At 31.4% G+C, this 22081-nt stretch overlaps 1 pseudogene; it reads left to right on the plus strand.

Moving 5' to 3' along the window:
- LOC149529265 (putative prolyl 4-hydroxylase 6) overlaps positions 1–22081 on the plus strand; it is a 145421-nt pseudogene that overhangs the window by 120057 nt on the left and 3283 nt on the right.

Consider the following 22081-nt stretch of genomic DNA (forward strand, 5'->3'; position numbering starts at 1 on the left):
AATTACAATCTTCTACATCCTGAAAACTCAAAAAAGCCTTGCATCCCTCATTGTCCCTATCCCTCAAATTTGGTGGAAAATAATTTATGAACCCTAATTATTCTTTATATAATGAATTCTAAGGAAAAAAAATAGTCTTAAATGTAAGGGATAAAATTAATTAAACAACTATTTGTATGATGTTTTGGAAAAAGACCATTGTAGAGGAAATTATGAGCACATACCATTCCTTGTAGCCACAGTTCCAAGGGCATGCCATGTGTAGTTGGGTGCCCTCACAACAAACTCAAATGTGTAGTAGTTATTTCCTTCAGCTATGCACTACAACATAGGATTATAATGTTAGTTGTGCACTGCATTATAGTATTATAATGTTAAAAATAGTACGATAGTATCATGATGTCAAATATTAAATAATGAGTTTCTAGGTGGCATATATTTTAGGGTCTATTTATTTCAGTGTTGCCAAAGGCACCATTCCTTACAATCAACATCCTCCATTATTTTTGTAAGAAATTAACTTTGATAATGGGTATATTATATGAATATGATTGAACAATCACTTAATGAACAAATTTATAAGATAGAATATGAGAGAATTAATTGAGAATCAAACTGCATTGCAACAAAAAAATATAGGACAAACCCCAAGTTGCAGTAAGCATAAAAAGAAAGAATTTAAAATCTAAGACTAAAACAAACCCCACATACTACAAGCATAAATTTTCATTGACATTTATGGAAGATGTTAAAATCCATCTCATAATACTTGAGAGAAGAAAACAATTACAAAATATAAGAACAAGGATACAAAGAAAATTCTTTTCATAACTAGAAAATCCCTGCAATAATATAAATTAATTTTCAATCTCATTTTCTTTAAGAAGAGGGGGAGGGGTATGCTACTAATTTAGAAAGCCCTTGGCAATCTCTCCATGGAGTTGACCACAATTCTAAATTGCCATTAGTCAAACTTCACCAGCATTGAGGCCATCTCACAATTGGCTTACACATATTGTCCTTTCCACTTTCTATGATAGGAATTTTCTCATTTCAAAAAAGAAGTGTACAAGAATGACAAACTAGATGAATATTAGAATATAGCTGCTACAAATATACAAGATGTCCAAATAGAGAAGCCATCGAAAAGTGATTAAAATTAAACTATTAGAAGTATGTTCAATACCAATTTTAACATGTCTTATTTTCAAAAAGTGGGTGTCCAAAATCTATTTCATTAAATCCTTCTTAAACTTCCTATGGAGTACCTTTCACTTTTCATATCATATTTTAAAATATTGACAGTACTTGGTGGCATTTGGCCTTGGATCAATATCATCATCACAAGGTTTGTTGTTGTATTAATCTCAAATATATTCTAGAATATCCATAGCTACTTTTTCTTTTAAAATGGTTTTGAGTTGTAAAGAAGATATTGATGAATCTTTTGTCACTTTGTTCATACACTTCAAATTAGTGCAATCATAAACAAGATTTCTCAATCTTCTAGACAACTGTAGTCCCTTATCAGACTGAATATGCTCAAACCAGATTCAATTCCTTTCACAAGCCTATGAACTTGCTACTTGGCTCAATAATCTAGAAGCAAGCACTATATCTCATAAGCATCTACTCCTAAAGAGCTTCATCCATGTCAATGAACATCAACATAAATATGCAAGACATCCTTGTGACTTGTATATTCAGATTCAATTCTCAATTTTACTTACAATTTTATGATGTGGTTAAGGTCCTATATTGTCTTCATAAAGCTCACTTATGACTTAATGATGTAGGACCATCATAGTGGCTGAACAATCTTCTGTCACCTAAAAAGACTTTCCTTTCATTTTTTTCTCCATTTAGTTAGTTTACATGATGGACTAGTTCTAATATTTTGTTTGAAGTATACATTATGAGTTCTGCTATGTGGTTTGAGTTGTGTGTTTGGGAGTCTAAGTAATCTACTATATTGTTATGAAGGTTATTGTCATGCGTCTAATCTAGCATTAAACCTAATAGAGGAATTGTCTTAGGACAGTATGATTTCACAATTTTTTCTCCTAATGTCAATAGTGAAATGACAACAGTTTATGATTACCATAATAGATCATAGGGAAATAGGATTTTGCACATATATATCATACGACAATCACCTATCATACATCAATATGAGAAAAATCAAGTCTAGAAAATTCCCTATCATACATGATAAAAAAATTTCGCTACAAAATCTTACCAAGAATAGAGAAAACAGTAAGAGAAGAGACACCCTATAATGTTAGGCACTTGTCATTAACAACATTTATGAAATAGTTTAAAGGAGGAGAATTAAATATTGTGCCACCCTTGAAAATAATTGTAAGCTTTGGTAATTAGAGTTTGGCAATATTTGAGACATTGAATCATAGATCAAATTAGCTTTGTACAAGTCTTATTCTCAAATATAGTAGTCATTCTGAATGCTGCAAGGCTTATTTGGTATGTAGGCTCTATAATATAGGTTAAGGTGGTGCCAAAATCAATGATAGTTCTCCCATTTCCCTAAACATCAATACTCCAAACCTTGGGATGGATGGGAAGAAGAACCCCATCAACAAAAACTTTCTTTATCCAAATGTAGTAAAAGGTCTCTATAAATATGTTCCTTAGAAAAGGAGAGTAGCTCATCAATTTCTTTAATGACTACCTCAATGGTGTCTGCCCCAATATAAATTAACTTGTGTGGGGGGAGAAATAGTGTAGTCCACTAAGTAGTAAGAAGTTTTATTCCAACAAGTTTACCAAGTTGTGAGGTGAATAAAATAGGCCCCTTCCCCAACCCCATTACATAATATATTCCAACAAATGCTTGACCTAAAAACTAGGTCCTTAGATTTTAATCCCATAGCTAAATGCCACATTGGGGATTCTAGTACTCTCCCTAAGCTTGTATTGAGTCTTTTAGTCTCCATAGAGAAGATCCCAGTTCTATCAGGGAGATTTTCATAGATATGGTAAAACATGCATGAACTATGGATCCTTGTGCAATTACATGAAGAATTCAAGAGAGGAGAAACTAGTTGACAAACTGGTGCATAGTAATGTACTAGCATAAAACTTGATGGATGCCTTGCAAAGAAGGTTGATCCAAGATTTATAATGGAATTTCCCTTTACAAGTATATCACTAATGGGTAAGTATATTTATTAAATTAATAGGAGTTATATTGGCTTTTGTGTATATTCTATATTAAATCTCAGGCTTATATTTATTTGTACATAATCGATGGTGCATTTTATCAAATCAACATGGCTGATTACCTTTTAACTTGAAGGAGTCTATGTAGTAGGAAATGGACCATTCACAAAGTTTTAATTGAGGTTTGTGGAACTTTTCTAGAAGAGCTTCCTCTATGCTAGGTAGTAAGTATTATGCAATTATTATGGAATTATTTTTTCCCTTTGTAGTGCTTCTCCTCTACTAAACTCTGTGCTAAATTCAAGGAGTGCATGATGCTTGGTGTATATTGTAGGCCAAATGGTGATTCCTTGTTTCAAAGTATAATTTATTCAAAAGCTTTCTCTACCCAATTTATAGAAAAATTGTCTCTGCACTATTTAGTAAGTATAATTTGTAGTTGATATGAGATTTATACTTTATAAGTTTATTGTCTTTCTTATATTACTGCCTGTAATGAATTCTTCTTAAGTATTTTATTGTCATCATAGATGAATTTTTCACATGAAGTCAACTACCTTATATCATAATAAATTGAATTCCATTTTAATAGGAATTTAATAATTCAGATGACCTCCATCAACTTCTCTAAAGTGTATACATTTGCACTGTCTTCATAAGGTTTAAAATAGTAAAAGATAGAAATGGGAGCTCAAAGACCTCCAAAGCCTCCAGCAACTATGAGGTAAGTATTGAAAGATTCACTAAAAGATTGAAGCACATATTGAATTTGAATGGTTTTATTATCATATTTGAGAATCTGCAAAGTAGAGTTCACATAAAGCAACAAAATTAAAGCTTAAGAAATTAACAATCTCATATATATATATATATATATATATATATATATATATATATATATATATATATATATATATATATATATATATATATATATATATATATATATATGGAAGTTACAATCTTTATAAATAATGTAAAGAAATGAAGTAAATTAGTTAACTCTCTTCTCCTGCTAAATAGACTGATTGCTTCTCTTTTTAGAAAAATAATTTGACAACTATGAATTAGGGTTAAAAAAAGTATGGAATGTTGTGGGAAGTTTATAGTTGTCAACTTGTTGTAATGGTAAGCAGGTACTAATTAACCTTTACTAGGACCTCACAAGACTCACTAATAAGTGTTCTTAGGGTTTACTCCAAGACCCCACACTATAATAATACTTTACTTAATCCTCCTATTCTTTCCAAGGATATCTCTACCAATTTGTTACTTCAATATTCAACTTTAACAAGATGCAAGACTCAAAGCATCAAGATTCATTCAACTCAACAAGGACTTCACTAGTGTTGTAGTAGGATGAAGGGATCCCATATAATTCTATTTTATTAGGTTCAAAGTGTTCTTTCTCACAAAATTCCATGGTTTCTTACCAATCTCCTCAAACCCTTATTTCAGGGCTAGTAGCCTTTTGCCCTAATTAGGCCTCCAAATCTTCCATTTTGAAAATATTTCAAAAAAAACTCAAGAAGATACCAATTAAGTTATGGTTTTAGAGAGCTTGAATATTTTTAATGTTTTAGTTCTTCAACCCCTCTGTACAACTCATTCCTATAAAATAGCCTACTTACAAGGGTTTTAAGACTTTACTTGTTCATGGGCCTTACAAAGATTCAAAAGGAACACAAAGAGATTCAAATCCTTCTTAGTTCTTGGAAACTATACCTTTAGATATTTCTATACATAATCCAATCCTTTATTGGCACAAACCAATCAAACTACTCCTCTATCCAAACCCTATAACCATCAAGTCACCTTGACGGGTATGCCTGAATCCACCTAGGGATTAATTCCAAAAATAGAAGATCATTTCATATTGACCCCAAGTTATTTATAGTTCCCTAATAGATTCCTAAAGGTTGTTGTGTTCTAACAATTAGAAATCAAATTAGAGAAATTTCTATGATAACTACTAATGTAGAGGAAGGGTGGTTGGTATTAAATACACAATAATAGTTGCAAACTTAAGATACTTGGATACTTGTGCCTATCGACAACTTCAAATTCTTTAAGGAATTAACTTGTTTAAGTCTATCACAATATTCCTAGATCTAACTTGGTTTCTTAAACACCCAATTAATTGGCACACAGATCTTTAAGACTCTGAGACAATACCACACTTCTATAAATTTGGCTTAAATGCACAATACCCTACCTGTTAGTCCTGATGCATGCTTGGAATGGGGACAAATTTTGTTTTCCTCAAAATGTTTGACAATATAAAGACACTTCCTAATACCCTTTTTAAAGATTTTTATAACATAGCAAAGGATTTTATATGGTTACCATAGACCAATAGGATTATACATAACTATACCCCACATCTTTGCATGACAATTCATCAATTTAATAAGGGACATCACACCTGCTATCCTTATCTCTCCAAACTCATACTAGAGTCATGAGATGACTTCAAATGATTGACCTCTTGGGCTCTGCAACACCACAGTCCCTAAATCTTGACTCAAACCCAATTTGACTAGAATTCCCTCAAACTCTTACCTCCACACACTGGGAACTAGAACATTTATGTTGAAAAAAATACCAAATTTGAATAATGCCAGTTATTTTGTTGCTTTTTGGGATCATATTGATAATATAACATATGTTTTGACTTTATGGTACTCATTTTTGTGTTAATTCTCTATAGATAAAGATGAAGCATCTTGTAAGAAAAAATCTTGCAATCACAAAGAAGCTACCAACAAAATATTCTAGCATGAGGATTCTTCTTCTGAGGAGGTTAGTCATTTTGTTGTGGATAATTATCTGTAGAACATAATCATGTTTTAGTGGAATCACAAGCTTATGGAATTTTGATGTTCAATAGTGAACAAATGGTTAATTGAAATGCCTTATTTCAAATTAAAAATCAAACAAAAAAATTGGTGTTTTCTAAATGATGAAGACATTCATTGTAGTTTTCTAGCATAACATTAATAGATATTTGTTTTTTATCTTTAAATATTGGTATACTATTGTGACATTTTTCATTTTATAAATTTTTTTTGTACTTTTTGAAAGAGAGGTAAGAAATTTGTGTTTAATATTATTCAAAGTGCATTACAGGAAACACATAAAAAACCAAGTGCTTTGGGAAAGAATAACTCAGTTGTAGTGAAGAATGGGTTAATTGTAGCTTTAAAAAATGGTAAAGAAGAATCAAGTGAGGACGAGTCTTCTGATGAGGTACTCCATGGTTAAGACAAGTCTTCAATACATAATAAAGCAACTAAATTTTATAAATATTTTTTTTGATAGTTGATTTGTTTAAATATTGCCCATCAAAAATTACGTAGTACATCTCACCTTTTTTCTGCATAGGAGCTTACAGTTTTGAAGAATCTAATAGTGAAGAAGTTGAAGAAGATATTGTACCAAAGGTACATATTTGGTGTTCTTTTTAAAGTGAAAATGTGACTAGGAATTTTGTATATTGTCATATTTCACATACAAAAAGGTCAAATTGTAAATAGAGGTGAAGCCATATGGATTTAAGTTTCTTCATTATTTATAATGCTCTCGATTCCTCCTTTGTAGCTATAAAAATACTTGTTTATTTTCACCTTTCCAGATACCCATTACCAGGTTCTTGAAGATTCCAAAATATATTAGGCTGATCCCACTCCAACATGTAGGCAAGTTTATCGGTCAAACCATCCTTTGCATCTACCTATAAAGAAATGGGCACCCCCAAGCTAAACTATCTAGATTGTCAAGGGCATAGAATTGTAGGGCTTGAACTCCCTTTTGGTTCACCCTGGAGGTTTATTAGTTTGTCAAGACAATGAAATATGTCCTAACTCCTACTTGGTTCATAGACCTAACTCCTTTCCTTTTTCTCCAAGTTTTGGCTTTACTACTATGGAAAAATAAGGAGTGTTTTTCACCTTGAGGGTCTTCAAAAACTCCTCTCCAACCATCATCACACTAGATGCATGTTGGATCTCCTTCCTATCTTCTAGCAGTGGTCTCATGGTGTATTCCTTCACATTTTTTGGAGATGATGTAAACATTGATCCTTCCATCATGCTTAGAATTGACATCAAATTTCTAGGGCCTGCCTAACAATAGGTGACAAGCATCCATTTTTGCAACATCATAGACAATCTTGTATTTGTACTCCCCTATTTGAAATTGAACATGAACTTGTTCATTTACTATGACATGCTACTCCTTATTTAGCCATGAAACCTTATAAGGGTTAGGATGAGGAAACTCCTTCAATCCAAGCTTCTCTACCACTTATATTGAGGCTATATTATTAGTTGAACCAGAATCTTCAATAACTTTACAGACCTTACCTCTTACCTTGCAAAGAGTTCTGAATAATGTCTTTCTTTGGGGAGGTTCTTGCTCTGTGACAGTCTTCAGTAGGGTTCTATTGAACATTAGAGACTCTCCTCTCTCTAGATCAGAATTTCCTCTTGCCCCTTGGTCACTTTGTGCATCCTCCTCTTGAGCCAAATGGACTCTCCTATTCCCTTTTTGGCTACTACTGCCCATTTTCTTAGGAAGTGCTTGTATGTAGCAAGTGCAATATGTAGAGGTAGAGTTATGGAAGGTCAATAAGTATTTGTTTCTTTTCATTTTTTATATTTCTTTATCTTTTTATCAATCTATCTCTCTATCTATACCTCTTTCTATCTATCTCACTTTATTATTCATTTCTATATGTGTCTTCCTCTTAGTACTCCATTTGCAGGTTGCAAACAAATCATCCTTCTTCCACCAATGAGTCATTCCATTCAAGAAAGACCATGTATGACAATATCAATGCCAAAAAAAAAGGGATAAAATTGCTAGACTATGGTCTAACTTAAAAAGAAAAGGTGATGGAAAATGTTATTGTCCTTGCAAAACTTGTAAGGGCTTAAAGACTCGAAGATATCTAATCAAAATAGCTGAGGAACATTCTAGGAAACATGGTCACATTGAAGGGGGAAATGAATATCGTCCATTGGTATGCATTTTAATAATTTATAAATTACATAAGACATGATTTGATGATGACCCCATGGTCATGGCTAATATAAGGTCATCATTTTCATATAGGTCAACATCCCTAAGTTTCATGTTATGGACCATTAAAATTCAGAGAGTGTGGATTTCCAAATGAGGGAACATGGAGGTGTGGATATTGAGGTAGAAGGTAATGATACCATGGAAGAAGACCATGATGATGAAGATCATGATGATCAAGATGATCACGATGATCAAGATGATGATGATGTTGACACAGAGCTTGATGTACCTATACTTGAGAAGGCACACAAGTCCCTATATGAAGGCTCTAAAACAACTCTTCTTCTTGTTGTATTATTGTTGGTGAACTTGAAGGTTATGAATGGTTTATCCAATGTAGCAATGACACGTATGTTAAGGTATGTCATCTTCTTTCATTATTTTACTTGTAATTCCCTTACAATTAACATTGGGTTCATGTAGCAATTAATATTTTTGAAATTAACAAATTATATTTTTGGTCATAGATTGATAGGTGAGAGTTTGTTACCACCATCAAATATTCTACCTTGCTTGTACTGAGAATTATCTACCATCATGAAAGATATTGGAATGGAGTATCAAACAATACATGCATGTTTGAATGAGCATATTATATATCATAAACAACATGAATTTGGAACACAATGCCCTAGTTGTCATACTAGTAGATATCAATCAGATCAATTAACAAAAAAAGGTGTCTCACAAGGTTCTTTGGCATATTCCCATTATTCCACATCTACAACGATTATTTAGGTGCAATAGCTTGGCACAATTTATGGATTACCATGCACGCAATAGAAGTCAAGATGACATTATGTGAATGCCTATAGATGGTTCAAAATTTAAGGAAATAGAGGAAAAATGGCCACACTTTAAAGAAGAACCTCATAATCTCAAGCTTTCATTGGCAATAGATAGTGTCAATCTTTTTGGAGAGATGAGATCTACTTACTCGGTGTGGCCTATTTTTGTAATTAACAATAACATATCTCCTTGATTGTCCATAAAGAGAGAGCACATAATGTTGACACTGATTGTTCTAGGTATTTTTTGATTTAATGGTCATCTAAATTAATTTATTATTACTAATCCATCAAAATGGTCATAATAATTATGTAATATTTTTGTTCATTCAACTAGGTAAGTACCAAGTTAAAGATATCAATGTATAGATTGAACCCCTTATTGATGAGTTGATGGTGTTATGGAATGGGGTTACTATGTATGACATCTATAGACCAATAAGACAAAGACAATTTCAATTTCATACAATGCTTGTATGGACAATACATGATGCCCCTAGGCTAACACATTTTTGTGGTATGTTCTCTTCTTAACACCTCTTTTTTGGTATGTTATAGTGACAACACAAATTTAACACATTTAATCCAATTATACACAATCTTGTAGGTCTTCAACAAATGGAAAATTTGCATGTCTAGTTTGTAGTCCAAAGACAAAATCTCGTCATTCAATTTTTTTAAGAAAGAAGGTGTTTGATGAGAATAGACACTTTCTGCACAGAAATAATAAGTACTGAATTACCGAAAAAAATCTTTTTAATGGGAAAGAAGAGACTATGTCAAAGCCACAAAGAATGACACCTTGCCTATGGAAGTTGGCATACAATAAAATAAATCATCGAGGTAATGTCATTCCATCTGATGGTTTTTGTTTCAAATTTATAATTCAATATTGTGTTTTGTTTACTAATGATGTAATTGATGCTTGTGAAGGTCATCAAGGCATCAATGAACAACTTTCAAAAGGACTAAAAAATTATCCTACACCAATTTCTAGGTTGTCATACTATGAGAAACTCCTAATTGTGCACTTGTTTGATCCTATGCATATTGGAAAGAATGTAACAGAGATATTATGGAAAATCTTGGATGGAAGGTGTGACAAAGACCAAATTTTCAAAACTTGTAGTGACATTGAATAACCCAACCATGTAATAAAAAATGGCATTTGATCAAATAAAAAAAGAGACCAAATTGATACAAGTGCCCTTAGTTGGTTATTGTCAGAGTAGTAGAGCAATGCTATAAAAGAAGTCATAAAAAAATATGATTTCCCACAAGATTTGTTGTGAACATAAACAATCTCATATCAAATAAAAGTGAATTTGGGCCAGGGTTGAAGACACATGATTGACATACATTTATTAAGGTAATTCATGTTATTTTTTATTCACTTTATATTTGTATACTGCATGTAGTTTTAATTGCATTCTTTTATAAAATATTAACAAGATCATTTTACAAATATTGCAGTATGTTCTACCTCTATTTCTCCCACACCACTTCACCAACGATGTCAAACAGGTTATATATGATCTTGGAAAATATATGAGGTGGTTTTCATCTAAAGAAATCAATAAAGAAGTTATTAAATATTGGAAGAGAAAAAATCCTCTTCTTATGTGTGAAATGCAAAAGTGTCTACCTCCAAGTTTTTCAATGCACAAGAACACTACCTCATGCATGAAGTTGAGGAGATTGAATTGTGTGGACCTATACCAACCAGGTCAATGTGGATGGTTGAGAGGCACTTGAAATTTTTGAAAGGCTTGGTTTGATAGAGAGCACATCATGAGGGTTCTATGGTGGAGGGATATATGGTATACCAGACCATGATGTACATTAGTGAATATCTTCCTAAGTTTGCAGCAAAGATCCTTGTAGATCATATTTGGGATCCCAACTCAATTAACAAATTCAAAGGGGAGCACTTGATTGGTAAAGGTAGATTTAAGAAAGTGAGAGGTAAATCTAAGATGTTATTGTAGTTAATTAATTCTTATAAATCTTCAATATAAGTTATTTATAATTGGTGTATTTTTTTTTATATAGGTAGTTGAGAGTGAGATGCAATGCATTTTTATATTGTGAACAATCTTGATTGGATGATGGTATGGATTGAACTATGTCAACAAAATGGTTGCTCATTATCATGAGAAGGTGTTGCTTCATTGGTTATAGAAGCTCATCATAATGGAGATTCCAATGTTATGCCAATGGTAGTTGATCTAGTAAAGGGTTTAAGAGGTGGAGAGGTATGTAAAAATTTATTAATGATCATAACTCAATGTATGTTTCGTATCAACTCACGATGCAAATAATTTACACACACTTCAAAAAAATTAGGTTAAGCACCACAAAGCTATGTAGTATCATGGCCAAAAATTTTGCATAAAAAAGTTGGACGACACAAAGAAAACTTGTGGTTCTAGGGTAACTATAGTTTTCAAGGTCACCAATATATCATTTAGAAATGGCATACATCCTTAACAATATCAAAATCAATACTATGGAATCTTGGATGATATAATTGAGTGTAACTTTAACTCCTTCAAAGTAGTTCTATTCATCATAAAATGGTATAGGTTATGACTAAATCAAAATGATCCAAATAGAATAGTTATTCAATATGATAATGGATTTACAATGATTAATGCAAGGTTGTTTGAGCTAATTGGAGATGAGCCCTATATTCTTCCAAGCTAATGTGCACAAGTGTTTTACTTAGAGGTTCCACATAAATAGGGTTGGTCATTTTTTGTTAGACATGATCCAAGAGGAAAGCCAAAAAAGTATAATGTTATGAAAGAAGAAGATATTGAAGATGATGAAGAAATAGATGATGAAGATCAAGATGATTGTGATGATGATGATGGAGATGATGATGATGATGATGATGCTGATGATGATGATGATGGTGATGGTGATGATGGCGATGATGATGGTGATGATGGTAATGATGATGGCGATGATGATGGTGATAATGGTGATGATGATGGTGATGATGGGGATGATGATGATGAGGAGGAGGATGATGATGAAGAAGATAATCAATGACTATAGACATCATCACCCATTCTATTGATCATCTTGCATTCCATATATAAGGTAAATTTTTTCATGTTTACAATGTTGCATATTGTTCATGTTGTCTTATAAGTTAGTTGTACCATACATGTATCATGTAATTTTTAGCTAACTTAAGATAAATGATTAACATATGTAGGAAATATGATTACATATTTATTGTGGTCAATTCTAATGATTACACCATATGTTATTTATAATTACCATTTTTTATATTGTGTCTAATTATCACCCTTTTTGCAAACAGTCAATTGACTACAGACATCGTCACCCCTTCTGTTGACGATCTTGCATTCCATATATAAGATGAATTTGTTCATGTTGTCTTATAAGTTATTTTTAGCATATGTATATCATGTAATTTTTATCTAACTTAAGATAAATGATTAACATATGAAGGAAATATGATTACATATTTATTGTGTTCAATTCTAATGATTACAACATATGTTATTTATAATTAACATTGTTTATATTGTGTCTAATTATCGCCCTTTTTGCAAATAGTCAATTGATTATAAACATTGTCACCCCTTTTGTTGATGATCTTGCATTCCATATATAAGATAAATTTGTTCATGTTTACGATGTTGTATATTGTTCATGTTGTCTTCTAAGTTATTTGTAGCATACGTGTATCATGTAATTTTTAGCTAACTTAAGATAAGTGATTAACATATGCAAGAAATATGATTACATATTTATTGTGTTCAATTCTAATGATTACAACATATATTATTTATAATTACCATTTTTTATATTGTGTCTGATTATCACCCTTTTTGCAAATAGTCAGTTGACTACAGACATCATCACCCCTTTGGCCTGGATCATGCACAATGACATGGATCAACAGGTATAAGTCAATAAATAGACATAATTTTCTTATATTCTTCTTGTTTATCATTGACCACATATGTTAAAATAGACATATTTTGTAATCATATAATATATATAGAGAGAAAGAAGGTCCATATAGAAATATAATTGTATAATCACTTTCAACTTACTACATTTTATATCTCTCATGTATAGACAAGGAAGAACTACACGTATGAGTCACAACTTGATTATTCTATATATATAATTTAAATATTATCAAATTTCCATTTGGTGGATTTTAGGTGCCACCAAATAGGTACTTGTCAAATCTATCTACATTGAATGAGGGAAATGAGGAAATGGTAGATGAAAGCTCTACATGTAGTATGGCTAAAATAGGGAGATCAACTAGAGGTCAAAAGATTAGAAAAAAAATTGATAAACACATGCAATTTTTCCTTGCTAATGGGGGGTCATGTTCTTATGATGATGAGACCAAAGGTGACATCAAGGTACCCTTTCGGTACACACACATTGAGAAAGAATGGGTACCCAATGAGCTACCTCCAATTAACATAGATTTTTGTGTTAGTGAGAGGATATATCGCATTGTTCCATCCTCATTACATGGTTTGGGCCTATTTTCCATGAATGGGATAAAGGTATGTTACAAAAAAGTTGTTAAATTTTTCAAGTATTTCAGTCCATGTTACAATTGCAGTGATTGGATGTGGATTGTTTGATATAAAAAAAGTATGCTTAGGTATGCACTATCAGTAATTATATACAATTGAAAGAAAATGATCAAAGTAAAAGATTTTCTATATACATTGATGGGAGACCAAAAGAAATAGGTAATATTATAGATTTTATAAATAGTACGTGACCTTCCTCAACTAGTAAGAAACCCAATTACATATTTGAGGCGTCTGAGGGGAATGAAGTTTTTGTTTGTGCAATAAAATCAACAAGTGCAGGGGAAGAACTGCTAATAGATTACCTTTTAAATTGCATAGATACAAACAAAGTTACTATCATGATGGTTGTAAGTACTATATACCATTCTGTTAATAAGTTTTTTTTGGCTGTCTATTGCTTTTTTAGCTGAAGTTTTTATGTTTAATCTTTGTGACAGGACAATATAGATCTGACAGATGATAAAGGTCACAAGGATGTTGTTCCCACCCATTCTTCAGCAAGGGTAGACCTTATTGAAATTGTACAAACTAGATAGTTGAAAAATATTATATTATTACTTTATTTTATTTACAATTTTTGAGTTTTTATGATAGTTTTAGTGATATTCCTCTCACAATCTGATGTTCAGGATAAGGGAAAAGAACCTGTAGTAAGTACAGAGCCACTAGCTACCCCTTCTAATGATGATATTGCAGACACTCCCAATGTAACAATAATGTTGAAGAAATTTTTTTTTAAAAAAAAATTAGAAATAATGAGAACTTTGGATGAAGCAAATATTCCATCCAAGTAGATGATGAAGAGGCTATCTAATTTGAGAGTGCAAGCTGATCGTTATGAAGTAAGTAGTAATGAATCTTTAGTTATAACAAAATTTCAATAGTGATTTATATTTTATAATATTTTATCTTGTGAAGTAAAATATGTAATATGTGTTCTTGTTACAAGATTTTTTGGCAACTGATCCAAAATCTAGTCAAGGACAATGTGTTGAGGGCAGTAGTAGCAGAGCTCCGACTACCACTTGTAAAATAATCTTTTAGTTGATAAGTTACAAGGATTTTTTTTATTTCAAACATTCAAAAACTTCTTAAGTTATTTCTTACTTCTATTATTTCAGAATTTCTTTGCTAACGATGCATTGTTCATGTCATCAAGTACAAGAGACTCGTAGGAGGTCGACGGATGTCCATACAAGATTGCCAACTGCAATGTTGGAAACAAGGGGACGTCTAGCTGGTAAATCCTTGTTTTGCTATATTTGGTTTTATTTTAATTATGAGTTGATAATTTGTACTTTATCTTAGGTGCATCACATAGTGGATTTTTTTTTTTGTGGTAGGAGCTGCACCATCTGCTATGCCAGTGATAGATCATAGTGCAAGTATTGGTGATAATTCACCATCATTTCCTGTAGCTACCCATGTTTCTAGCACAGGAGCTATGCAAACATCGTTGTTGATTGACAATGATGAATCAATGCCTTTAAAATGTCCTAAGATTCTAGGTACTTTAAATAATTATTTTTTATATTGTAATATGCATTTACCTATTCATAAGAAGCTTTGGATTGATTATCCCATGACATTTTTTGCAAGAAATGATACATTTTATAGGAAGCTTTATGACCTCACACTGCAAATATTTAGGCCCACCATACGTACAAGGTGGAACATTATAAGTGAACTTATTTTATCCTGCTATTTTTTTTTCAAATCATTAATTGGTGCGACATTTTTCCTTTCATTCGGGTCTTTTCTTTTACTAGCTATATCTAACAATTTTTTGTTTTTTCTTAAAAGGTGGAACTTTCAAGATCAAAAATTAAAAGATCAGCTCATCAAAGATTTAGAGCATGAGTTTGGTAATAATATTTTTTATCAAAAGAAAATGTTACAAAAAGCTTGCAAACATCTTAAGGTTGTGAGGGACTCATATAGAAAGAGTCTCATCCTAAACTTGAAGTACGAGCATCCTCCCTTAATGGAACGAGTTTATTTTGGATGCAAAGGAGAAAGGGGTGGATGATCAAAGAGAAACTACACCAACAAGTGCGAGAAGGTATGCAACAGTATTATCTACTAGTACATTAATGTAATAATGCACTAATTAGTATTGATCTTTATATCTATATCATATAACATATTTCAAACTTTTCATAGGTTGTAGGACACATCAAAGGCAACAAAGGCCAAGCTGGGAAAGTGTCATGCCCAAACTATGAGGGCAAAAACACACAATTTTTTTTTTTAAATGTTAATAATAAAGAGGTACACTAAGGTTGAAGAGTTGAATACGAAATTTCAAGAATTAGATTCACTACATTACTCTTAAGTTTGTAACAATGAGGATTGAATCAAACATTAAATTTGAAACTTTCGTATTTAGATTGATATCGATCATAATTATTCTTAATTTAAATTTGCATCTTAATTAAAAAAACTAATTTCTTGATTAATCTAAAATTTAACATTTCAACTCTATACTGCACTATCTTTTAGACTAAGCTAACTTTAATACTAAGTTCTTAACATCCGAACTCTATTAACAAAATTTAACAATCATACCATAAATTAATTAATTTAAAATGTATTTGAATAAGTATGGTAAAAATAAGACAACAAAAGAACCTTTTCTTTTAATTACCACTTAATAAATCTAATTGATAACTAATGTTTAATTATTTAATAATAAAATGTGCTAATATTAACATGTATGAACAAATCCACTAACTTTTTAACAACTATTTTACATACAATCTAACTAAATTAAAACTACTAATATATATATATATATATATATATATATATATATATATATATATATATATATATTTACAATCCCTAAACAACAACAACTACTAATCATAATTAATGACTAACTTTTAATAACAAAACTACTAACACATAATAATAATAAAAGATGTAACAACATTAACATAAACTAATTTATACTAAACTAAACTAAATTACAATTTAACATAATACTAAATTTGAGACTAACTTAACACTACTCACATTAAAATAAACTTAATTAAATAACTAACATATACTATGCTAAGACCAAACCTAATCTATTTTCTAACCACCCCCCCACCCCCCCCCCCCCCCCCACACACTCAACTCAACCAACTCCCATAAAGACCCCTGTTGCAAGTACTCGGTGCTTCCAAGCACTTCCCAAGGAAGCTTGACCCAAAAGCATGTGCTGACCCAAAAAGGTAAGGGCGGCGCCCAAGACAAGGGGGGGAAAAAATTTATACATTTCATTCAATTTAAATACAAAACACTTTAACTCCAGCGCATCCAAGAGGAACTCTTACCTCTGCATATGGATGGAATGAGGGGATAGGGTGATGTCACCCCTCATGATCACATATTGACTTTGTTTTTATTTTAAAATTAAAAGTCTTTTCAAGCCCCATACAAAGAGCTGTGCCCAAAAAGGGGAATTGGGAAATGCATTAAATACATAAAATTTTATAGGTAGATATAGGATATTTAGGATAGTTTAATATGTTAAAAGGTTTTTTTTTTGTTTTTTTTTTTTAAATTGTTGTATTTATTTATAATTTGATTAATTTAAATATCTTATTCAACCAAAATATAAAAGAGAATCTTTTAAAGATTCTCTGTTACTAAGAGGGGAATTAAATTGTTTCCCCATACAAAAACCAGAGAGTATTTACTCTTTGGGCAAAAAAAAAATTTTGAAGTCTTAATTTATACTAAGTATAGATTTTCAAGCAACTATTTTTTTTTGACAAAAAGGGGTATTATGTCTTTTGATGGGTTTAACCTAAAGTTTAATAGTATTGTTAACAATACAAGATCCATTTTAACAACAACAATGCAAAATTTTTTTATTTCCAATAATCACGAAAACTGAACCTTCATTCCTAACATAATTTTTTTGCTTCAACATATAAGAAAACTTGAAATTTTGCTTAATTGAATCAACATCATTTTCATATTATTTTTGATGTGCATCCATATTAACTAAAAATTACAATTAAATCTCATGAGAAGCAATAATACTCAACCATTATTTTATTGGCAAACCTGATTCAAAGGCTCAACCGAGAAAGAACTAAGAAGAAAACCTGGCATCATTGCCATTACAACAAAGTGATAAATACAATTTTCATAGGATTTCAATCCCGAATTTTCAACAATCAAATAATTTCCTTCATGTCCCTCATCAAGGGATCCATATCATTTTTTGCAATACATTGCTAAGATCGTGGAGAGAACAAAATCTGATCAGGTGTCAAACAAGCATGACCAAGAGACAAAATCAAACATGCATATTCATACTAGGTTTCCACAATAGGATTCACAATGAATCAAAACTAGGGAAAGGTGGATTTTTCCAATAGGAGATGTCAGACACAACACCAAAATAGATGCCCAATCAGGACTATAATTCCAGAACTTATGTTCTTCCATTTTAACATGCCAAAACTCATATGAGGTTTGTGCTGATAGGTAGGGGCCCATAACACCCTACCCTCTCTCCCTCTTCTCATCCTAAGAAGAGACTCTACACTTGTCAGAGTCCAACTAAAAAAAGGACCTTTCCCGAAATTGGCCACTTTTGCCCTATCCAAGGGTGAGTAATGCCAAAACACCCATACAAAAAAACTTCAAAAATTCAAACAAGAACAAGAAAGAAAAGCATTCAAAATCATGGTTTCAATCCTTTCCAACATACCCAACATACATACAATCATCCAAATAACAACACAATAACATAAACATGAATCAAACATGAAAAATCTGAACAAGGGAGATGAAGAACTCCTACCTTCACAAAGAGGTAATGGCAAATGAACAAATTGAGAAGAGCTTTTCCTTCCTTGCCTTGAATCTTCCAAGACTCCTCTCTAAAAGTAGAGATGGGGTAAAAACCAAAACTACTCTAAGAAGGGCCTCTAAATAAGATCCCAATTCAACCACCAAAAAGGGCAATAACTTCCCCCACTCAACTACAAATATAGAAGTTTCTAACTCAACCAATCCTAAGGTTAACCACTAAGTGGAGTTGAGGTTATGCAACTCATGGTAACCACTTCCAATTTTTCGCACAAAGGCAAAAATACACTTTTTGAGTGACCTCAAAAGTCAAAAAAAGGGGCTTAGAGTGTGGAAAATACCCCCAACCCATACCCATACCCCTTGGGTATAATGATTCCATGTTTTAAAGGTCTAAGGAATTGATTTGGAACCAAACAAAAGCTAGGAATAATTAGGACCAACTAACAACTCCAAAATGTTGATTAAGCACTAATTCAGATTAGGGGTGACTAAACTTGATTAAGAAACAAATTAGCAAAAAGAAACTAACTAAATCTGACTTAGGTCCAAAGGTTACACAGTTAACCCTAGCTAGCATGCTGAAGAGCATAAACAATTCACGAGTGTCAAGTGACACTATAAGAACACAGTTATGAACATTAATATTTTTTTATCACAGAAAGATACATTCATACATCTCACAAAAATAATTTAGTTAGGAACAACAAGGTTTCCACAAATAGCACATAGGGATCAGTTCCATTCCTCCATCAGGTTTCTCAGCTAAAATATCTTGCACACTCATTGCACACATTAGTAGTCCCATAAAATCACATGCACATATGTATATATGTATCAGGGAATCACATAAATTGAAACATACATCTTAAAATCAATCAGGGTTTCTTTCATCCTACTCATATCCTTAATCATTAAAATTCCATAATCAATGTGTTAATCCTGCATTTACTTATTTCATCATCATACATATTCATAGAACATTAATTGAGAAACATCAAATATTTGAAAGTAAACATCACACAACATAAAATAATATAATATGTTCAAAGCATCAGATAATGCCTCGACATCTCAAGTCATGAGTATCAAAATAATAATAATGTATCACTATGCTATGATGGGTCAGGGCGAGGCCTCACAAAAAGGTTGGGCAGCACAAACTTGGCTCTGCGGGATATTCTAAAATCAAAGCATGAGTTGTAAGTAGCAATAAATGAATTGTAGACAAAAAAATATTTATAAAATGCAAATAATTTTGTTAATTAATAAAAAATAAAAATAAAATGCAAGGCGCTGATTTTAATCTGGAGGCCACAAAAGAACACAAAAGAATTCCCTTCAAGAAAGGGTATGCAGTTGTGGTTGAATGCCTAAGGCAAGCTTCCATTGCCCCAACCAAATAGTCTCTTGCATCATGTGCATAGGTAAATATGCCAAAAAATATATTAGAAATTGAATACTTGAGCAACAATCTATTTGATAATAATGTGCATGACATTGCAATGCAGCCTATTAATCATTACACGGATCATATGCTGCATCATGAAGCCCCTGATGTGCATCATATTTTCCATGGAGGTGCTCATTTTCTATTTAAAACTAATTATATAATTATTAATACAATTTAACATCTTTAATTGAACTTGGTGTAACCTTTTTGTGTATATTTTAGAGGATATAGAATCATGTCTTGCTAAACAAGTGCCAGAGGATGTTTAAACTGATCAGCAGGTAGCTCATGTCGCACATTTAGGTAAAGAAAATCTATGTTTTGTTCTTTTAAATTAATTTTTTGATTTATAGTTCTTTTACTTAAATAAAAAATTGTAATTCACTAATATAAAATGGTGTGAATTTAACTCATGAAGTACTTGTTATTGCAGTGGACCCCCCTTTGGTGTAGTGGCCTCATGATGTTCCTAAATGGATGAGGAGGAGACATGCATTAGAACCAGTAGAGGAGGGAGATGATGAGGAAATTGATATTCCTCTTAGAAATTTCATGGAAAAAAAATAGCAAAAAAGCCAAAAAGAAATGAGTGTTGTGTCTTAATGAATTTTATGTGTTAATGACTTATTCTTGAATGTTGGGTGTTAATGAATTATTCATGAATGACTTATTCCTGAATGTTGCATGTTAATGAATTATTTATGAATGTTGTGTGTTAATGAATTTTATGTGTTAATGAATGTTATCATGTGATTATAATGATTGAATGTTATATTTTAAAAATGGATGAATGAATGAATGTTATTAAATGTTAATGGAGAATTTAGAGTGATGTTTGGGGGGGGGAGAGGGGCCAAATGAGCTGAGAATATTAAACTATTCTCAAAACCAAGTGAAGCTCAAACTTTAAAGATAAGCTTATAGTTAATAGTGACAACCAATTAGCAAGTCCAAGTTAAGTTCTTCATTATAGGTACCTTTTTAGTTTTTAAAGTATGATGTCATGTTTTAATATTGTGTAGTTCTTTTCTTAAGTCAAAGTATTCTTTTACTATAAGAACATAATTTATGACTTGTTTTCTAAACTTAAAGTATTAAATAGTCAAAATTGTCTTATTTTCAATGCTCAAATTTTATAGTAATGTGAGATGTTTTAAAATGACCATCTAAGAATTGTACAATATCTAATTTAAAAAGCCCTACATGTTCAAAATATGGTGCTCTTTCTAATACATTTGTTGTCAATGCATTCTAGGCAAAGGCTAGTCATGATAAAGATTTTAAAGAAGCATTACAAGCTCTTAGTGGAAGCCAATATGATGTGTCATATGAAGCAACTAAAATCCTAGTGTGTATCTTTGTCTATTCTATATATATATATATATATATATATATATATATATATATATATATATATATATATATATATATATATATATATATATATATATATCATTCACCGATATCAACTAGGTCAGCTTCCAATTTCAATTTAAGCTAAAATTTAAGTAAAAATTTGGAGCTAATCAATTCCAATGAGGACATTAAAAAAAATAGTTAATTGTTGTTGTTATTAGGTTATCAATCTATCGAATATATTATATAGGAATATATAGAGGAGTTGGAAAATTTGCCCAAGACCAAAATACTTGATTTGTTTCATAGAAACTATGCTCCTATTGTCATTGTAAGCAATATACTCAACGATTTTTTGGTTCTCCATAATTTATCTACTCATCCATAGCTCCTTCCAATAATCCATTCATCATTTACAACTTCATAATATGTATTGTACTTGATGAAATTTTGTTTGTTGAATCTTAGTTATTTATCTAGTCATCCTTTACAACTTAACAATTGTATTTTCTGTATCAGGTTGGTGTTGGCCTAGTAGTATGCCAACAAATTGGTGGAATAAATGGTGTTATATTTTACACTAGTGCAATCTTTGAGGCTGTTGGTGAGAAGCTATGTTAGGATATTAGATGTTTCTCTTTCATTTATGTTGATATAAATGTGCTCTTTTCTATTTTAGATGTAATATAATTGTTCTGATTAGATAAAGTGGGATAGGGTTCAAACCCGTACAATAAAGAAACAACAAGATCATAGAAAGTAATATCAAGTCAAAACTACAGGTAGAAGGAATTCAT

The sequence above is a fragment of the Cupressus sempervirens genome, chromosome 11 (genome assembly GCF_028749045.1).
Source record: "Cupressus sempervirens isolate cs-2001-9-10 chromosome 11, ASM2874904v1, whole genome shotgun sequence".
Taxonomy (NCBI): Eukaryota; Viridiplantae; Streptophyta; class Pinopsida; order Cupressales; family Cupressaceae; genus Cupressus; species Cupressus sempervirens.